Source organism: Carlito syrichta, unplaced genomic scaffold (genome assembly GCF_000164805.1).
Source record: "Carlito syrichta isolate Samal-C Ts95f unplaced genomic scaffold, Tarsius_syrichta-2.0.1 Scaffold309848, whole genome shotgun sequence".
NCBI lineage: Eukaryota > Metazoa > Chordata > Mammalia > Primates > Tarsiidae > Carlito > Carlito syrichta.
Genome location: NW_007253944.1, coordinates 63,578 through 85,745, shown reverse-complemented (window position 1 = coordinate 85,745; position 22,168 = coordinate 63,578). Strand labels below are relative to the sequence as shown.

Sequence of the window (22,168 nt, the reverse complement as noted above, 5' to 3'; positions counted from 1 at the left end):
TTATTAATGGTGACCATTCTTACTGGAGTTAAGTGATATCTCCATGTGGTTTTGATGTGCATTTCTCTGATTAGTGAGGCTGAGCATTTTTTCATGTGTCTGTTGGCTGCTTGTATGTCTTCTTCTGAGAAATGGCTATTCATGTCTTTTACCCACTTTTAATGGGGCTGTTTGTTTTTTTCCTTTCAGTACATTTGAGTTTCTTGTAGATCCGAGATGTTAGGCCTTTGTCAGATATGCAACTGGTAAATATTTTTTCCCATTCTGTGAGCTATCTCCCCACTCTACTGATGGTTTATTTTGCTTTGCAGAAGATTTTCAGTTTGATGAGGTCTCACTTGTCTATTTTATCTCTTATGGCATGGGCTTTTGGGATTTTGATCAGGAATTCGTTGCCTATTCCAATTTCCATAAGGGCGTCTTCAGCATTTTCCAAGGTTCTTAAAGTTTGAAGTTTTATGTTTAAGGAAAACAAATTATTAAGTACTACATTAATGTTAACAGAAAAACTGCGAGACTTCCATAGTTCCTTGACCTTATGTGATCATGAAAGTGATTTCATATTGCAGTGTATGATACAGTCATATTTTCTGCTGATTAAGTGTTCTTAGTTTGCAAATGGAATTAAGTATATCAATATTTTATGGAGTTCTTCTCAGGACACTACTTCCTCCAGGTGTTTTGCCAACTGAACAAAATTAAGAAATACTAACTTAAATGAGACTGTCATTAGTGGAAAATGAGAGACTTTTTTTTTTTTTTTAAACAGGGTGGGAAGTCTCCTTTTGTGCTGTCCCTGCTCTAAATGGCTGTCATGCCTTCACCACAGGACAGAAAAAACAGTGATCATTAACCTGGTATCTCACCTCTGATAGCCTTACTACCCGGGTCTTAAGGCAGTTGAAAAAAAGTCAGAGGTTTTTTGAAGGCAAATTTAGCCTGAAGACACAAAATCATATGGTGGTCCAAAGGGACATGTGATTATAAGATTAGATAGCATAAATATAAAATGAAAAGTATTGTCAAAGTCTAGGGATGAAACTAGTGTGATTGAGAAAAATTAAGAAAAATGAGAAGGGACCCACATTAGAAATGCTCGTTCTACCATGCTAAGCTGCTTTCAGAGACTTTGTGTGTGTGTATTTTACATCAAAGTCTTAGAGAACTGTTTTCCAAACAAGACTATATTAATAAACTAATCTATCATCAGTACTTGAAAAAGGCAGCCAGTTTCAGGAAAAAAGTTCACTTGATATTAGACATAAACAAAAATTATAAAATAAAAATATAAGGCATATTTCTGAATAGGGTTATAAACCTAATATAGAAATTAAATATAATTGCATGAGTACTAAAGATTGTGATGGTTGAATTTTCCAATATTCAGATCTCCTAATGAGTGCTAGTTAGCCAGAGGATTTTAAGTTTATTTAAAATAGAAGAATAATTACTTATTGACATTTTGGGGGTTTTATATCCCACCCATTTCAAAATGGATTTGAGGCAACATTCCTTTTCTAGACCAAAGTTGACCCTCTCTCACACTCTCTTTCTCATAATATTACAATATCAAGAAGTCTTGATAGCGTCTTTTCTTTGTCACTTGATACTTTTAAATAATGCAAAGTACTGACAAAACTCAGCCTCTGAGTTTCATAATCCACTTCTCTTCAGTCCTATCCCAGCACGTATCCTTGCTATCACTTTTTTTCTAGCCCTGGCTTTCCTTGAAGACTCCTTTTTTTTTTTCACCTGAAAAAAAAATTAACTTCAGCATTAAGGCTGCAGCAGGGAGGTGGAAGGTGAAGAGGAAATTGATATTCCCTGCTTTAAAAGGAAGTCCCTGTCAAAGATTTAAAAACAAAACACAACCCTTTGCTGGCAAGGGTGAGATAAGATCCACCCCTGTGCTCACACTCCCATTGGCCTAAACGTGACAAAGCTTTAAAGCTGCCTTCATCCTTTGACCCAAACATTTCAAGTCAAGGTATATCATCTGAACAAATTTTAGAACACTTAAATAATGTAAAAGCATATTCTTATTTCTAGATATAATTTTTAAAACTTTAAATAATATAAATGCCAACAGAAAATAAGCTTAAGTACATTTTAATATATCTTTTTGGTATAATAATTCACAGAACCATATATGCAACAAGATATCATTTGTGTGTTTGTGTGTGTATGTATGTGTGCGCACGTGTACACAGATTAGAAAGGAAATAAATAGAAATTCTAACAGCAGTTATTTTAGTATGAGAATTGTGATAGTTCTATTTTCTTCTTTACATTTTTCCATACTTTCTAAATTTTCTGCAGATCGTGTTCTTGTTGTTTTGTTTTTTTTTTTTTGACTTGGAGTCTCACTGGGTCGCCTAGACTGGAGTGCAGTGGCCGCTCCCGGCCACCGCAGCCTCGACTGCTGGGCTCCGGCGGCGATCCTTCCGCCTCAGCCTTCCAAGTAGCCGGAATTACAGGCATACACTACCACGCCCGGCTGATTTTTTGATTTATTGTAGAGATGAGGTCTCGCTGCCCAGGCGGGTCTCGAACCCATGGGCTCAGGCAATCCACTCACTTCAGCCTCCCAAAGGCACGGGATTACAGGCTGAGCCACCGAGCTTGGCTAGATCGTATTCTTATAATCAAAAAAAAGAATGATATTATTAAAAAGTTGCCCTCTCATGTCTTTACAAAACAATCAAAATTCACGAGTCTCTAAATTACTTCAAAGAGTTACCCTGAGGACAACTTTTAGGGTCCCCTCCCATTGCTGGAGTTTTTCTGTCCTCTCAATAAATCCTGCTTTCTTTAAAAAAAAAAAAAAAAGTTGCCCTGAATTTACTGGTTCCTTTTGGTTTTTCCTTTACCTCTCCTACCTTGGTGTTTCACCCTCCTGGGACTGCATTCCTCTGTGACCCAGTGCAGAAGAGCGCAAGTGTATGACTTTCTCTCTTTCATCCATACTGTTTCTCCCTGCTTTCTACTTTACAAGACGGAGGAAATTTCTCTTTCTCTACCTTCATCCAGGCCTTGCCCTAGCAAACATACTGAATTTAATAACGTTCCTTTTTCTTGACACCCTAAAGCTTGCAGGAGCCAATTTTCTTCCTGAGTTCACATCCAAGTAGAAGTTGTAGGTCACCCCAACCACAATTATTTAATTTAAAAAAAAGACTCTGTCGGAACTCTGGATTCTGACTATACTTTTTGTGTTAATCCTCTTTAGTGCAATTGTGTAAAATTCTCAACAAAACTTTCGTCCTTTGCAATTTTTTTGGCCCCTTCATCTCATTTATATCAAGAGGCCAAGAACATTCATACCCTTCAACCAAATTATACCATTTCTGGGAAAGTAGTCCAAAGAAAAAATTCAAAACTTGGTTGGGGGCGAGGATAAACTGAGATACTCATCATAGTATAATTTATAACAGCAAAAATTAGAAATAACCCATGATTGGGAAATAATTAAATAAAACCAGGCACATCCATAAAGTAAAATTTTTAAAAATACTAGCCATTAAAATTAATGACTAAGACTAGGTAGTAATGGGTAAATATTTAAACATAATTTTAATGGAAAAAAAAAACCCATGCTCAAACAATCTCTAATCTAAGTTAAAAGGGTACGACAAAACCTGGAAGAACATCAGAGTTTATAAAGAAAAGCATCATTTTCCCCTCTAACTAGTTACTTTCTTCAGTTTGGAACATGTTCAAACTTCAATCTAAATGTACATACTAATAGTTCTAAAAGTTCTGATTTTGAAGACTCTTACTACCTGCCCATAAACTGAGGTGAAGTTTCCCTTCCCATTTACCTCATCCCAGAAGGACAATGGTCATCTTCTTCTAGAAAGGGCAAACGTAGCTCCATGTGTAAACATGGTGAAGCAATTCTTTCCCTCCCATCTAAATACCTCTACTTTGAACAATAACAACAAAAACAAAAAATCAAATAAATAACAAAAACTAAAGACCAAAATGTAGTACTGTGGTGCAGTGCCTATCACTGGATCTGCCCACACCCCTGGCGCTATTCCTACCACTATGGCTGTGTCTGCTACAACTGAGTTGGCAAGTCTAGGATCTCTGAGGTTCAACGAAGCAGCCCTGCGGGGAGGGGTTTCCCACCACCTCTCAGAGCTAGTACTTCTTGCCAGAGACCACCACCCAAGGGAGGAGAGGGTTGAGTGAGGCTGGACCCACTTTGATCAAGGTTGTGTTTTCTCCACTGCTAGAGGGACCCCTGTGTTCTTCCTGTCACTCACATCCCTCCACACATTCCTTAGCTTTGCTGTTCTCTTCTCCATTCCATTAGAAGGTCCTTAAAACCTTTCTATTTCTCAAGGTGCATGTATCCAGGAAAGAGGGATATTTCTCTTCCCTGTTAAGGCTTCCCCCAAGTGGACAGCTGAAGAAAGGCAGTTAGTTCATCCTGATAGAATTACTGAGCAAGAAGGTGAGCCCACTCTCATTCCCATTCTGTGTGTTTGGGGACACAAACGTTCCATGTAAGAGGTGTGCACCTGGACAAGCAAACCCCTATGCATCACCACAAGGTCATTTCCCTATGCTGTATAAATTCCTCAGCCTTTCAGCAACAGGAAAACCCCTCATTAAGGAGACTGTCTTAAACTCCAAGGTCACATAGAAACTGCCTTGAGGGCATTCACTGATAACCTGCTTGTCTTTTTCCCAGCGTAGGCAGCCTTTCTTGGGTCCAAGATAAAATTGTCCTAAAGTTCTGAGCTACTCTAGAGTTCAAGGTTCTTTGTGTACACACTTTATTTTGAAGTTTAGAAACTACATGTACATTTAAAAATGAGCTAGAAGAAATGCACCACAAAGGGATACCAAAAAAACCCAGGATTTATTTATAAAAATTGCATATTTATTCTTACATGTTTAAACTTCAGTCACCTTCAAAGTACTCTCCGTTTGATACAATACACTTATTGATACACATTTTCCACTGCTCAAAACAATTTTGAACTAATCAAGTTTTATACTTTTAGTGTTTTTACCATTTTTTATTTCACCTCTTCCACACCAGCAAAACATTTCCCTTTGAGGACTTTTTTCATCTGGAGAAACAAAAAAATAAATCTCTCAGAGCAAGATTGGGTGAGTAGGGAGGGTGAGGCACGGGAATCATGCCATTTTTGGTCAAAAACTGCTGAACACTTAACAAAGTGTGGGCAGGTACATTGTCATGATGGAAGAATTAGTCACCTGTTTGCTACAACTTGGGTCGTTTCTTCTACAAATCGTGATGCAATCTTCTCAAAATTTCCAGTTAAAAACTTTAACCATTTGATCCGGAGGAACAAATTTCAAGTGTATTACAAGGGACTTACCCTCCAAAATATAATTCCGATTTTGAAAGAGTCCCCCTTATGAGTGGTCATAACAGCATACTCATAGTTGTCTTGTTTTTCTAAATCTTTATTTTCTAAATTTTTACATTTACTTTTTTTTAGCCTAACACATAGAAGATAAATAACACAAAAATATCTCAAGATCCTCACCACTGACCAAAACTCCCTATAAGACCAGAATATTTATTCTCTTTTATTCAATTTTGGTTTTTCTCTTCTCTGGTGAGGATATTTGATGGTGTTATCCATCCATCCATTCATCTATCCATCCATCCATCCGTTCATCCAAACATGCATCCACTCAACCATCCATCCATCCACCTCCTTTTCATTTGTGCCTTGGAAGAGCCAAGTAGGGAAGCCACAAGCTGCCTTAAAAAAAAAAAGTAGAAAGGAAGAAATACTCAGCAGCAGCCATAGGCACTAATGTGAGAAGCTGGAGAAGGTGTCGTTTTTCACTCAAACTGACATTTAAGCTGTTTCATAAATATGAAATCAAACTTGAGGGTCCAGATGGGCTGCCGCCCCCTCCGCCTTTTGCTAGAATGACATGCTATTTACCAGCCTCAGAAAGGGGGACTGAAGAATGAAACTTTCCGATGAGTCACTGAAGAAAATGATTGATGAGTGATGAATGAACTGGTGATTTTTTCATGCAAGAATCAAGAGAGGGTTTCTGCACAATGGACAGCGATCACCCGCATGTACTGCCCCCACAGCCGGACCGTGACAAGGAGCACAGTGGACACATTTCTCGGATACTGCACAGACAAGTCACAGCTTGTCACTCTCCCATGCATACATGGAGGCATTTCCAAGAGGGTCACTTTTATTCTGGGTGATTCCATAGCAGCAGTTGTTCCATATGATATATGCATCATAAAAGGAGCATCAGATGAAACCAAACAAAAAATTTAAGTTTTGAGGACATAGGCATCTGCCAGAACCTTCAAATCATAGTGTATTTATGACTGCACTTCCCCGCCCAGTGTGTCCTAGACACTGTGTTGGAGGTAACATGGCGGAACCTTGTCTGCATCTCCAGAACCCTGTGGAACTGGAAGAGAAGAGGACAGCAGGGGTTTTTGGAGGCCTCACTGCCACTTCCACAATATCAAGTCATGCCCTGGAAAGGTACCTTCCACTGCTATGCTGAAAAGCTACAGTATGCTTCCAACTTAAGGAGCTAAAATGAGGTTCTCCATCATTCTGGAGGACTCTCAGGGGTGTCTTGGCATTTGTCTCTGATTCCTCCTTAAAATTCGGGAGTCTCACCTAAAAAACAAAGTGACAGCTTAGTTTATGTTATAGCTGTGGTTGAAAGAAATCATTTTCTTTTAAAATCCTATCTCAATTACAGAAGGAAAATTTTGATGATGTCCGTATGCTTATATTTTTTTCATTGTTTGAAAGACAAGAACTTGAGGTTGTACAGGGCACTTTTTTCAGTGAAAATGCAGTAGTTATTTGCAGGCATTAGCTGTAAACATGGCCCACACATTCCCTTGATTAGGCTAAACAGACCTTTTGTAACAGGACGGATTTCAGCTTGTTTGATCTAATTCTTTGCAGATGACACCTTTGTATATACCTAAGCACGCAGAAAAAAAGAGACTTGTATATTTCAGTTGAGTGAAGTTCATGACCAGCAACACTGAAGAGCTGCTCTACCTACTTCTTCCAATCAGAATTCTGCAAAATTTAGTCTTTCAGACACAGTCTTAATGTTAGCACAATATTAGGGAAGAAAAAACTTCCTACCACTGTTCCTTCCCAGACCAATGATACCGTAATCCTTGCCAAGGCTGCAGACATGTCTCTATCCTGCTCCAGCTCTGGATATCCCCACCTCATGCCACCTTTGGGGGATCTGATCAGGTACAACATGCAAATTTGTATTTACCTTTGTAAATGTATCAATATGTTTGCAAGCAAAGGTAGCAGGGAGTAGCTGCTGAATCATCTGAAGAAAGATTACGAGAATTTGCAATGAGAATCTATTCCTGTAGAATAGGGAATTGGTAGGAGAGACAGGAAGGTTCAGAGGTAAGACACAGGAATATCTTGGGGAGCCTGTAGCAGGCTTGTTCTCCCTCTCTTAGAGTCTTCTCAGAGGCATGCTGGCACATGTATGTGTTTCTCTTCATTGATTCCAGTGAAGAAATTTTATATATAATTTATATATATATATATATTTGATGCTTGACTCAGAAAATCTTTATTTAACTAGATTCAATAATTATGGTGCATACAACTTTCGATTTTATGGATGAAAATTTTCCTTAAGTGGGACATTGGATGTCTGACCTGCCAGGTTCACAAATTCCAACACATCGTTTTATCCTTACGTGAAGAAATCTGTGGAGGCAAGCTAGAATGTAGGTAAGGCTTCATTACAAAGATGGAGAGATACACACTAATTCTGGCCATACTGAATCAAATCAACAAGACACCATTTAAAGAGAACTGGTCTTTCCTCTGCTACTTAGGATCCTAATCATTTCATTGAGACACTAGACCATATGTTGGGAATGTCCACAGTGGAAGAAATTCAAAGGCTTAGCAAAGGAAAGTTCTAACTTGCTGGTAAATATTAAAACCTACATTCAATTTAATTTTTAAAAATCTCCTAATTGGATACTATGTGCTTAGCCCTGCCCAGAATATTAAATAGGGTTACTTAAAATAGATTTTATTTCTACATCTAGTAGCATATATGTTTGCTACAAAAAAATAAATAATAGCATAAAGCATCAAATAATTAAATTCATTTGATTACATTATAGAAGTGTGTGTGTGTGTGTGTGTGTGTGTGTGTGTGTGTGTGTGTGTGTGTGTGTGTGTTTCTTTTACAGTGAGTGTGTGATCCTCTGTGAAAGGCAACAGAAATAACAAGAGGGTAAGGAGTGGGCTTCAGAGCAAAATGTACTTATATCAAAATAAAAAAGAAGATGACTAGAAATGACTCTGATCCCACCAGACACACTCCGAAATAGAAGGACTAGCTGTAGTGGAGAAAGATCTAAAATTAAGCACTTTCCCAGGTGGGCAGCAAGCATTCATAGACGATGCAACAACAGACAACAGGTGGGAGCCAAGACAAGCAAATTGCCTCAGAGAGGTCTTGTGATTACAAACATAACAGTAGGATAAAATGGTGGAGGTTTTAGAATAAAGTAAAATGCAGAAGAGCCCATAAGATGAGTTGAGAAGATATGAAGGCTAGAGGTAGAACCTCAACTGTAAGCTGGTTTACAAGGTCTCTGGGTGATACAGAAAAAAACTAAACTCTCAATCATACAAAATTGGGCATGACAGGTATTCAAAACAGGACATAAATTCCAAAGAACAAGACAGGGACCTAGTCACCAACATAGGGGACCAAAGGCAGGAGGTAGTCTCAGGAACAAGACAGTCTAATCTAGTGATCAAAGGGCACAAGATTAGAGCCAGGCACGTAGAAACAGTAACTAATACTGTTTTTTATACCACACTGATAGTTTCAACGTATTTTTTTACATTGTTATGGGTTCCCAGGTCATCTGTTTAATAAATTCACCTACTATGTACCAGAAACTGTGGCAGAGATGAAGAACCCAGAAATGAAAAGGACATAACCCCAACACTCAGGGAAGAATGGTGGAGTGGGAAAGGCTGATTGGTAAACAGGAGAGAATGCAAAAATTCCTGAACATCACAAGAGTCTAATAGGAGAAGGGAGACCATCCTGTCCTCTTTCCTTTTCCTTAGTCTTTGTCACTGACTGAAAAGCTCACAAGTGACAGCCTTGGAGCTGATGATAATGACTTAGAATCATTTCATTTAAATTTCCATACAAGTGAACATTTAATTTCTGTCCCACAGGGCTGCACTTAGAGCAAGGGATCATTTTAAAATTCCATAGAATAGGCCCTGCCATGCAAAGTGCCAGAGGACTTGGAGGTGGATGGGCTCTAATGAACTGCGATGTGACTAGGGTAATGTAGAGCTCTAAGGAAAGACCTCGTACAAATATTGGGTGATGAACTAAATTTTTTAAAAAGATGGAAGTTTCAGCTTCAGTGAATGTGGAAAAATTAAGACAATGAGGGCATGGGGTTCCGGCCAAAGTATATGCTAGGATCCTGAGAACTTTAAATATTTTGAACCCAGGTCCCCTCCTCCCCCAGCTCTGCACCCAAATGTTCTGTTGCTAAGACAACAGGATGCTAGCAGGCATATGCATGTGTCTGCTCCCTGCATGCCGTTGCCTAGCAACAGGACTCAGCCGAGCCTGGGCTCACTCCTCTTTACACCTACCCTGCTCCATCCATTGCTTTGACTTGCCAGTTGCTTCCCCTACCCCCAAGGCAAAAGAACAAGAAGCAGGAATGTACAAGAGGCTCAGAATCTGATCTTGTCAACAGTCTATTGTCAACACCAGGAGAAACCCTAGCCTGGCTTCACTCAGCTTAACCCCTACACCATGAAGCTGTAAAATGTAAACTGACAATTATAGCTGAATGAAAATGAAATGACGATTTGACATTCCTAGTATTTGAAATCCAGTTATTGAGTCCTAGCCTGTAATAACCAAAGGAATGTGGCAATACGGAAAATATTGAACCACTGAAGCAAAATTAATGGAAACATTTTACATTGGGAATGAGATAACATCAGGTGGGAAGTTTAAAAAAGAAAGGAAAAGAAATTAAAGAGGAGGAAATAAAGGATGGATAAGAAGAGCAAGAAAGAGAGGCTTTAACTCATGATAAATATTATTCCTTTAAAACGTGACAGTGTGTAAACTGGAAGAATCTCCAGTGTTATGTAGACTAGGATCTGATGCCTAAATTAATAACAATAGAGTTACTGAGGTTCTTTTTAATATCAGATATTACAGTAAGTACGTTACACAGATTATTTTCATCCTTACAATAACCCTTCAGGATAGAGATTAAGAAAGCAATTTTACAGCTAGGATTCACAAATAAGTAAGTGACTTAACCAAGACCACACAGCTAGTAAAACGTGGCAAAGCTAATAGAAATAGGTAGTATTCAAACCAAAATTAGTCTGACTCAAAATTCCACATGCTTTCTCGACATGTACTTTGATAAATATCTGGGAAAATATGTGTAAAGCTTGAGAGATCACACAGATTTGTTAAATTGGGGACCTTTTAAAGGAGCTATAAATATGTTTTATCTAAAATTAAAAGAATGGCTTTTTCTTCAAAGCTTTAATGCAATAATCCATGAAAAGAAAATCATCCTGCCAAGTGAGAAAGAGAAAGCTGTTTCTTTAACAAAAGTGTTCAGTAAAAAAAAGTTTAGAGCACTCTTGAAGAAGCTGTCAAAACAAATTCCAGGGTTTCATCCATTGAAAAGAAAGATCAAATTTCAGAAATGCTCTGGAACTATGGGAACTGTGTACAGCAACAGGTATATACAGCAAAGCAATTACTCCAGGAAAGTCAAATCTAAGCAAAACATAAGGTTCTTCTGAAAACTTGATGACTTCTAATATGAGCATCCTTCTGAGTAGCAGTATATAGTTTCTAGTCAGAGAACAGGGAGCAACTTGCTGACAGCAAGGATGGAGACACATGTATTCAGTACTTTTTTCTCAGATCCTCAGTCCCTCAGGAGCATGGAAGACATGTGGCATGCTGGCCCCATTAGTCAAAAAGATGGCCCTGATCCAGCCGTAAGTCAGTGATTTTATCAGAAACGTTCATTCCTCTTTCTAAAAAGTGAGTTCAGGGATGTTCAGTAAGTCCTTTTGTCATATTCATTAATTCTCAAGATAAAAAAGGAAAAAAAAAAACCTCTTTCTAAATATTAATAAGGATCATGCAGACCCTACCTGACTATTAGAGTCAAGATCCTGGTGTCCAAAGTACACAAAATCAGGTCAGCAGGTTATTAGCTTCATCCCTTCCCACAAGTAAAGTGTTGTTATTATTATTATATAATATTACATATGGCAGTTATTCTCCAGAAATAGCTTGTCTTTGCTTAAAGATCAGAGCCAAATATTCCCTTATGAAGAGTATAAACCAGAGTAGAAACATAAAACAAGCTTTTTAGCTTTTCTACACAGGCACTATATGAAGTAATTATGCTGCAGAACTCTAAAGTAATATAACATATAATTTATTAAGTAAAGTCTACAATGTGTAACAACACAATGGGCAAAGACTACTAATTATCCCACACTATCCACTGTATCTTTCTTTTATAGCCACAGAGTTTTTAGCTAGGCACAAGGCCATTCACACTGATGTCTAGCCAATAAGGTATAAGTGAAATAGTCATGTGGCAGTCCTTTAAGAAACAGCTGTTGCACAGACTTTGCCCTTCTTCTTTTATTTCTTCCTTTTCCTCACCTACTCCAGTGTAGATGATGTCATCGCAGATTATGAGACAGCCACAAGTAACAATGGCAGAGAAAGGACCTTGAAAGGGAACGAGTCCCTGAGACACAGTAGAACAAAGCCACTATTCCAACTCAGGGTTCAGTCTCTCTCTCTCTCTCTCTCTCTCCCCCCCACCTTTTTTTTTTTTGAGTCAGAGTCTCACTCTGTCACCCAAGCTGGAGTGCAGTGGCTTGCTCACAGCCACACCAGCGGCAACCTGCTGGGCTCAGGCAATCCATCCGCCTCAGTCATCCAAGTAGCCAGAACTATAGGCACACACTACTATGCCTGGTTAATTTTTTTTTTTTTTCATTGTAGAGACGAGGTCTCACCAAGTTGCCCAGGTAGTCTTGACCCCCTGGGCTCAGGAAATCCTCTCATTTCAGCCTCCCAAATTTCTGGGATTACAGGCTCGAGCCACCGCGCCCCACCAGTGTCTCTCTTTTTAAAGCCCATAGTTGTTGGATTTTATTGTTACTCACAACCAAATCCAATTTTAAATAATACACAAAGATTACAACGTAGCTCTTGTAGCCTCTTTGGCTATCTAGGCAGGTAATAATTCCAATGACCTATAGCAGAGAAAAATAATCCTGAACAGAAATGAGGATCTAAATTGTCCCAAGATGAGACTCTAATTCTTCACTGGTAAACTAAAGAACCCTTGGGATTTTTGTTAAAGATATATTTTTTCTCACAGTATACAGAATAAGATGTTCTCTTTAAAAAAAAAAAGATATTTTTATCCAAAGGCAAAAACCTGCCTTTTAAAGTTCCCTTGCTACTCCCTAGAGGAGAGAACCCCATTCCCCAAGTAGTACTGTTTTCCAGAAGTGACATCCAAGAGGCATGGCCACCATAGTCCTTGTACTAGTAACAAAGAAAATGGTAAAACTCATCTAGTAAAATGAATGACTGCAAGATATAACTTAAAGTCTTTTCAATGTTTAAAAGAAATATATACACTAAAAATTTGTATGATCTGTACCAGTATTGCCTAACAGAAATATAATGCCAGTCACAAATGTAAGCCACATATATCATTTTAAATTTTCCAATAACTACACTTAAAAAAGCAAAAAGAAACAACTAAATATAATGTTTTCATTTTTGTGTTTTTTAGGGTTAGGTATGATCGTTATACAGATACCCTTGTTGATGAGGTGTACACCCCCCCACCCCTCCCTGCATCCCCGGCAGATTCTCTCTACTGCTAATCCCACCTCCCACCCCCCTGTTCCCCCTGCCCCAGCCCCTGGAAGTTTCCCCACTGCCAATTCTTTTCATATGGTATTATGATAATTGTTCAAGTTCTGCTTATAAGTGAGAACATGTGATACTCAGTTCTTTGTTTCTGTGATAGATCACACAGTACTATAGACTGTAAGTCCATCCAAGTTGCTGTGAAGTTCATAATTTTGTCCTTCTTTATGACTGTGCAATATTCCATCATGTGTAAGTACCATATTTTTTAATCCAGTCCTCTTTCAATGGGCAGCATAGCTGGCTCCATGTTTTTGCTATTATGAACAATGCTGCAATAAACATCTTTGTGCAGGTATTTTTTTCACAGAATGATTTGAGTTCCTCTGGGTATATTCCCAGTAGGGAGATTGCAGGGTCATATGGAAAGTTGATTTTTAGATCTTTTAGGAATCGCCAAATTGTTTTCCACAGAGGTTTATTAGTTTACCCTCCCACCAACAGTGTAGAAGTGTTTCCTTTTCCCTGCATCCTCTCCAGCATCTGTTGTTTTTTGAGTTATTGGTGATGGCCATCCTGATTGGAGTTAGGTGGTATCTCAGTGTGGTTTAATTTGTATTTCTTTGATGACTTGTGAGGGCTGCGCATTGTTTTCATATATCTGTTGGCTACTCGTATGTCTTCTTTTGAGAAGTGTCTATTCATATCTTTTGCCCACTTAGTAATGGGACTGTTTGGTTTTTTTTCTTTCAGCATGTTTGAGCTCCTTGTAGATCCTAGATATTAGGCCTTTGTCAAACATACAGTTGACAAATATTTTTTTCCTAGTCTATAGGCTGTCTCTCTATTCTCCTGATGGTTTCTTTGGCTTTGCAGAAGCTTGTCAATTTGATGAGGTCCCACTTGCCTATCTTATCTCTTATGGCATGGACACTTGGGGTTTTGATCAGGAATTGGTTGCCAGTTCCAATTTCTATAAGGGTGTCTCCTGCATTTTCTAAGATTCTTATAGGTTGAGGTTTTACTTTTAGGTCTTTGATACATTTAGAGTTGATTTTTGTGTATGGTGATAGGTAGGGATCTTGTTTCAATCTTCTGCATGTGATCAGCCAGTTTTCCCAGCACCATTAACTGAATAGGTTCTCCTCTCCCCAGTGATTGATGGTGGAGGCTTTGTCAAAGATGAGTTGGTTAAGAAATTGAGATTTTGCTTCTGGAATCGCTATCCTGTTCCATTGGTTTATATGCCTGTTCTTATACCAATACCACGCTGTTCTGATTGTAGCTTTATAATAAAGTTTAAAGTCTGAGAGTGTGATACCTCCCACTTTGTTTGTTTGTTTGTTTACTGAGGATTGTTTTGGCTACAGGAGGTCATTTGTGTTTCCATATGAATTCCTGTATTGTCATTTCCAGGTCTGAGAAGAATGCTGCTGGTAATTTAATGGGTATTGCCTTAAATCTATAGATTGCCTTGGGTAGGATGGACATCTTAACCATGTTGATTCTCCTAGCCCATGAGCATGGAATAGTTTTCCATTTGTTTGTGTCATCTTTGATTTCTTTGAGCAGTGTTTTGTAGTTTTCATTGTAAAGGTCTTTCATGTCTCTGGTTAGGAAGATGCCAAGGTATTTCATTTTTTTTGGCTATTGTGAATGGGATTGTGCTTTATATTTGGGTTTCTGTTTGTTTATTGTTGGTTAAACATAATGTTAATAATGTTGTTTCTTTAACACAATATATCAAAAATAATATAAACATAATAATCCACATAAAATATAAAAATATTTGACATTTTCTTTTTTTGTATAAGCCTTCAAAACCCAGTATGGATTTTGTACTTACAGTTTATTTCAATTTTGGTTAGCCACGTTTCAGATTAATATTTAGCAACCACTGTTGCTTGCATGTACCACTTATTATTTAGAAGAAATAACACCTTTGATATTTCTTGAACCTCTAACGTTTCTCAAACCCAACCAAGGCTCCTGCCTTCTCATTATAATTGTATCTAACCATAAAATGTTATTGTTTGTAAGTAGTTACTAAAATAGTTATGCTTTATTACCATTCACAATCAGTTACTCAAATCTTACCTATAAAGAGGTTCTCCTTTTGTGCTAACCTTGTGACTACTGCTATATTTAACCTGAATTTTCTGGCTCTGTCTTTCACTAAGGAGAATCACAGTGACCCCTTATATCCCCCACATAACAACTGTCAATGTCAGTAAGCACAGAACTCCTGGGGTATTCTCAGGTGCAAAGGTGGTGGTGATTTAGAAGAGCCAAATCCAAATTCCAAGCACTCAGTCTCAGAGTTTCCTTCTGCCGGTTCATTCACAACTACTTCCACTTTCCTGTATAGTTCTAAGGCCACAGACATTGCGAAAGCCCACAAGGCTGTATTAAATACAACTTCTGACTCTGGGGTCTACTTACACCTGAGATCTTTCAAAAGAAAAATCTGAAGAAAGACAGAAATAGGAGGAGAAAGAAGAGGAGGTGGGAGGGTGAAGCAGCAGAAGAGAGAGAAGGGGAAGAAATGTCTGTGTCCATATAGGAGACAGTCACGTGGTTTGGAGGCTGATACTGAAAAATAAACCTGAGGAAAAAATGTCTACTTCACCTACCTGCCTGGTTGGAAATTCAAGCATCAGTGATATATTTATCTGAGCTAAACAAAGAGTCCATGCATACCCAGTTAAAATGCAGACCGCCCTAGAAAGTAAAATACCAAATCTTCAAGTTTTATTACTTTTCATTCACCAAATAGAAGTAAGTTGATCAACTCAGCAGGCCCTTAAGATGCAGACACAGGTTCTGATGTGCAGGGTGGGAAAAATCCCAGAGATGGGAGCCACATGCTATCTAAGCATGAGCAAAATGACCTGGGAGACCTGGAGGAAGGTTCGCCTGAAGCAGAAGAAGAGGCTGACAGAGATTGCTGAACTCCCACCCTTTTCACTGTCCAGTGCTAGCCCTGCCCAGGATCTCTACTGTTTGCTGTGACTTTGGGTTATCTGTACTTCTGGAAGATATAAAGAATGTGACATGTCACTGTGACTTCAGTTCTCATGTTTTGTTAGGATCAGCTTCTTTTCCATGGACCCAAGAAGTTTCTGGTCTTCCAGTTCACTTGACCCAATCATAATTAAATCAACCACTAGCCCTTTGGACTTTTAAAATTTAACCAGACAGTCTGCTGAAAGCTAGTACTTGACAGCAAAGCCCAGAAATGTATGGGTACCAGGAAGGGTGTCACAGTTAATTTTTTTTAAAGTAAGTGAATGTTTAGCACTTCATAGCTCATGAGAAGTTCAGTAATTCAGCAACAATAATGGAGTTGTTATTATGTGCCTGGTAGGACCTGGCAGTAAGTCACAGACAAGATAATACATACCTGTGTTGGATACCCTCACAGAGACATCTCCCAAGGAGAGAAGGGGAACAGAGGAAGACATTGGTTCAGGAAACATAGCTGGTCAAGGATTAGGTCCCTTCTTTTCTTCAAGGTTCATACATCTCTCTCCCCATGCTGTCTTCTTGGAGGAACAATGTTCATCAGCTATGAATCTATTCAGTTGTGCTTTCCAGTCAGAAAGCAAAGAATGAGGATAAGGAAGATAGAAGAGGGAGAAGGAGGGAAAAACCAGAATCCAAGCCAATTCTGAGTCCTCTTTTCCAGGTATTCTAAACCAGTGACCATCCTAGAAGCAAAGCAAGACAAATTCAGCTTTGCAGTATCATATCTTTTCCACCGTTCTCCAAGAAATTAAGATGGAATAAACCGGACCAGTCTTAAATGCAGGCACCCCACCCAGTGTCAGCACAGACTGAGTGTCATCCTCAAGTGTCACTGGAATCTGAAGCTCTGGCAGTGACCTTTGGACCAATAAAAAGATACTGGAATGGTCTTAGAATATTCATTAAAGCAATAGGTCCACGGTTTGCTGTATCTGATTATAATTTTTTTCAGTGATTTTCACCTTCATTTCCAACACATGTTCTTGACAAAAGTAAGGAAAGGGGAATAACAGGCTCTGATGCGTTACACAAATTACATTTGAGAATCCTTATATCCACTGCAAGGTGCATTCTTCTTTGGTAAACATGCAGTCTGTTTGCATTTAATTCTTCCACATAAGCTCTGCAAGAAAGTTAGCCAAATTGATAATCGATTCACATGATCTTTGCTCACTCATTTATTAAAACACACCAAACAGTTAATTCCCTTTTCTGTTGGGAGCTCTCGCTGGTTCTACATGGCTTGAATGTTAAACAGCCACTCAGGACTCCAAGAAGATAGCAGAGCCATTAGATGGTAACTGTTTCCAACCATTTAAAACAAGTCTCAGAACTTAAGGGTCTCAGTGTCCCTTCAGTAAAATTCCTTTGGTGTAGCTTTATTGATCTGATGACTAACAGATGATAAAGAAGATCTAGTCTGTAATCTCAGTACTTTGGGAGGCCAAGACAGGAGCCTCATTTGAGGCCAGGAGTTACAGACCAACTGTCTTAACAAAAAATAAAATATTAATCAGGCGTGGTGGTACTGCCAGTAATCTTTGCTACTCGGGAGGTTGAGGTAGGAGGATCACTTGAGTTCAGGAGTTCAAGGTTATAGTGAGCTACAATCATGCCGCCACCCTCCAGCCTAAATGAAAGAGTGTGATCTTGTCTCAAAAATAAAAAATTAAAAAAAGAAGATCAAAAGATCTTGAAAGGTTCTGATTTAGTTAACCAATCCACTTTCTCTCTCTCATTTCCCCTACTTGAATGAGAAACAAAAGAACAACTTTTGAATACTCTTCACTTCTCTAGCTATGGTATGAGGCCATTAGACACATTGGCCAATTAGTAGTATACTATATCCACCAAGATCCTCAGATAGATAGATAGATAGATAGATAGATAGATAGATAGATAGATAGATAGATAGATAGATAGGAGATAGATATAGATATAGATATTGTCCTCTTTTTTTCCCCTGGTCCAGAGGCTAATGTCAGGAACTCTAAGTAAATTGTGGTGTTAGAAGAAAGCCAACAGGCCATAATATTATATACATCAATCCCTTCTCTTCACAAACGAGGAAGCTTGGGCTTCAACAGATATTTGGTGGCGAAGTTCTGACTCCCAGCCAAGTTTCCCAGCTCCTACCTAGGTTGATGCTCTCTTCCCTCTTGCACACTAACCTAGATGCAATAATGAAGACATACCCTAGAGCTTTTCTGAAAAAACTGGTTTAATTTTTCCACTTCAATGTGGTACAATTGTTAAGCTTTTCCCAGACACTCAAGCAATTTTAATTCATGTTTTACTTACTTTTTTCATTCAGTCAATTGTACAGACACTGATGGAGATTCTATCATGTGCCATGCAGTGTGGTAAGACCTTAGGAGCATAAAAAATAAATTAATACTTTTCAGTATGGTGGGGACTATAGATAGATAATGATATTATTAAATTGGAATTCAATAACTGGTAATGGAAATACTCATAGAACAATACAAAAGCATAGGTGTGGCAGCTAAACAAGCAAACACTAAAGCACATAGTAAGTACTCAGTAAATGCAAATTCATCTCCTTTATGGAGTAGTTAACAAATGATATCTGGTGAATCCACTGCCTCAGGACTTTCTAGGGAGCTTTATTAATATGCTGGAGTGCAGCTCCAGAATCTTTATTTTTATTGTTCCCTCAGATGTTCTAATGCATAATAAGTTTTAGGACTCCAACTTGAACTAATATGGGGAAGAAACAAGTCTCTGAGGAGCTTTACAGAGGCTTCACAGAAGAGGTACTATTCAAACTAAGTTTTTAAAGATAAACAGGGACTTCAAACAACTAATCACAGGGTTATAATGTGGAAAGGAATTATAATTTCTCTACACTTTTTGCATGGCAGAACTAGGACCAGCTAGGCAGGAAAGAGCAGCTCGTCACTGGAAGCATTCAAGCTGGGTTGGTGACAAAAGTCCCTGGTTCTTTTCTATCTATTCAGGTCTTCTTCATTATCTACTGTGCACATTAGTTTTGCCAGTGAATGAATAATAAATATAATTGAGTACACGAATAAATAAATGAGTATATGTGACTGATTTTTTTTCTTTTGTTATACTGAAGCCAGACTTTAAAGATACCCCAATTATTTCTGGTTAAAAATCTGAGATCAAGGGCTGGGTCCTCTGCATTTTTGCAACCTCTTTCTCAACTAGCTTTTTACACATAATATGCTCAGAAAGTGTTTACAGAGTGCTGACTGAATCGCTATTAAGTCTCAGCTTGTTAGTTTCACCCATTGTTTCTGAATTCTGAGTCTCTTTTGTAGCTCAGTTCTGACAATTACAGAGGGGAAGTGTAGAGGCACTGAACTCCAAGATCTCTTCAAACTCTGAGATTGGTGATGCTATGAATAGGCAGAATTTCTGTGAATTTATTAAAATTAAATTGGGTCTATTGAATACACTAATGGCAGTCCACTTGTCCTCGGAGGAAAGCTGCAGGGAATAAAAGGGAAGCTGCCCTTTGTGGTGCTTACTTCAGCTCCATAAGCAGGTGCTAAGCACCTCCTCTGTACCAAGAAGGCAGAGTCACAGAGTTGAGAAAGCATGACCTTGCCTCAAAGAACCTGTGCATCCAGATCAGCTGTGGCTTTCTTCCATTGGATATTTGTACCTTTAGCCAAACAAACACAGGTTTTACCTTTTGAAAATAAAGGAAAGATGCTCCCATTTTTAATTCAGGATTACCATATGCCAAAAAGGTGCATAGAATACATTCGATAAACATATAAATAGCGAATGTTCTCCATACACAAAAAAGAATACTTTTTTCATTGTTTTCCAGATTCCTTAGTCGATACAAAACTTATAACTCAGAGCAAAAAATAGAGTGACTAAGATTTAAAGACAATGGAGTGGCCCTTTCTACAGAAGTCCTAAAGGGAGATTCACAAGAAAGTGACTGGGGCATGAGGAGGAGAAGCATTAAGGGACTCAGGCTCTGCACTCCTGACACAGAAGCAGGTGGCTGTACACACACCTGCTCTAATTACTGAAGCAGTGACCATTTAGTGTCCTCCACTCCACCTCCCCAGCCCCAGGACAGCTACTTCTGGGACCCTCAAACATCACCACCAATCCATGGCCTGACAGCCTTTGTAATTTTTTCTGCAAATGAAGAATAAAAAGGCTTTGATCCTTTTCTTCTGCAGGTATCTACCCTCCACTTAAGCCCAAAAAGTATCTCCTAAAATGAGACTATCTGTTTTTGCAACAAAATAAGAAAGACTAAGAAAATGTTTAAATGAGTTACTTTTTCCATTCAATGGAGAAGACACGAATGAGTTCTTTATTAAACAAAATTAAATATTTTCCAAGCTTTTATCCTTTTCTCTTCAACCCTCTTCAAGTTCAAATCTAATTTTTTTAAAGAACCACCAAATTGATTCTAAGAGAATAATTACTAAGGCGTGAAAGTACCGCCCGTATCCTGGAAACAGGCTGTTCCATGGGTCGTTTCTTAATTTTCACCCTATTAGGGTAATTTCCTGCCACTGTGGGGTTTTTTTTTTCCTGTGGCAGTTCCTGCATGCTGGCATCCTGGCCCCTTCACAGCTGCCTTGTCAAAGCAGAGGGAAAGGGGACCATTAGCATCTTTGTGGAAGTAGAAGCAACAATGCCGCCATTCTATTAGCCTGCAACAGGATGAGGACAAGAGAAGGAATTGTCACACCAGAGTGATGCTCACTCCCAAGAATGTGACTGCAGCAACTATTTCACCTGCAATGACACAATTCATAAATCCAGGACCCTAGAAGAAAACAAGACAATTCACATACAAACTAAAAAACACAATACACAAAAATGTTCGGCCTTCCCAAGTCAAAGCAACAAAATGAAAGTTTAAAAAAAAAGCATGATCTTATTTTTTGTCTCTTAGCCTTTTTTTAAGTGATAAAATCAGATGCTGTTCAGAGTCCAGCAAAATTAGTGTTTCATACAACACTGATAGCATAAATTTGAACAACCTTTCTGGAAAACAATTTAGCAATAGTACTATAAAATTGTCAATACTCTTTGGCCCAGTATTTCTACTTACTGCAATCTAGCCTAAGAAAAGCCTGCATCTCCAAATATATTCATTGGACTTCTATTGATAATACTGGAAAATTTGGGGGGAGAATGTACATGTATAGATGAATGGTTGAGTAAATTAAAGGTCATCAACTGAAAAGACCGTTAAAAACAACTTTGATCCATACCTAACATATTACTATGTAGTAAAAATATTAAAATAAATGAATCAACTGTTTCTGTGGGTGTCAGTAATCCCTTAGGGTGAGCACACTGCTTAGACTGTAGGGTGTAAGAATGTATTGCCACTCATGTCTTTCATTCAAACAGTCTCAAGATGAAAGGAGAGCTCCTAAAGTTCCCACAAAGAGAGAAATGAAAAGTGCACAGGGCTTATGAACAGACCTAGAAGATGGTCAGTGCAAAGACTTTGCATTGCTGGTGACCATGGTGAAGAAGCAGTGAGTGGGTCTTCCCTGGGACCATGTAAAACCTCCTCGTGGAACTTCCATCTGCTTCAATCCAGGGTGAAGGCTGTGGATGCATAGACAGCTGGGGGTGATGCCATAAAAGCAGCAGAGTGAATGTCAACATGGCCCTTCCTTCTGGAGCTTAGAATCAACTCTAGAAATGAGACCCCCTAAGCTGCATGCCATGGAAAAGTCTCTGAATAGGAAACCTGGCTAGAAACCTGAGATGTATTCCATTCTGCACTCCTGCAATTATGAATTTTCAGCAAACCATGTAACTTATATCTGATTCTCAGTTTCCTCATTGGGTGAAATGTGCAGAACAATCCCTGCCCCAGCTACTTCTAAAGGAGGCTGATAAGGATCCAAAGAGCTAGTGCACTGTTGTATGACAATCTTGTGGACCACAATGTGCTACATACAAGTAAGGGATGCGACTTATCAAGAGAGACCTCAGAGTTTACCACTTTGTGGTCATTATGGGGTTGCCAACTGTGGGGTCTAACGTTCATGAAATTCTAGCCTTTGGATAAAAACCGCAGACCTCTTCCAACACTCCTTTATTGCTCTATGATTGTTACATGGAAGGAAATTATATAAAACAATAAGATTGACACATACAAAAAGTCTGT

General features: G+C 38.7%; 1 pseudogene; it reads left to right on the top strand.

The window, feature by feature from the left end:
• The first annotated feature begins 6,399 nt into the window (after positions 1 to 6,399).
• LOC103270468 overlaps positions 6,400 to 22,168 on the top strand; it is a 66,791-nt pseudogene continuing 51,022 nt past the window's right edge.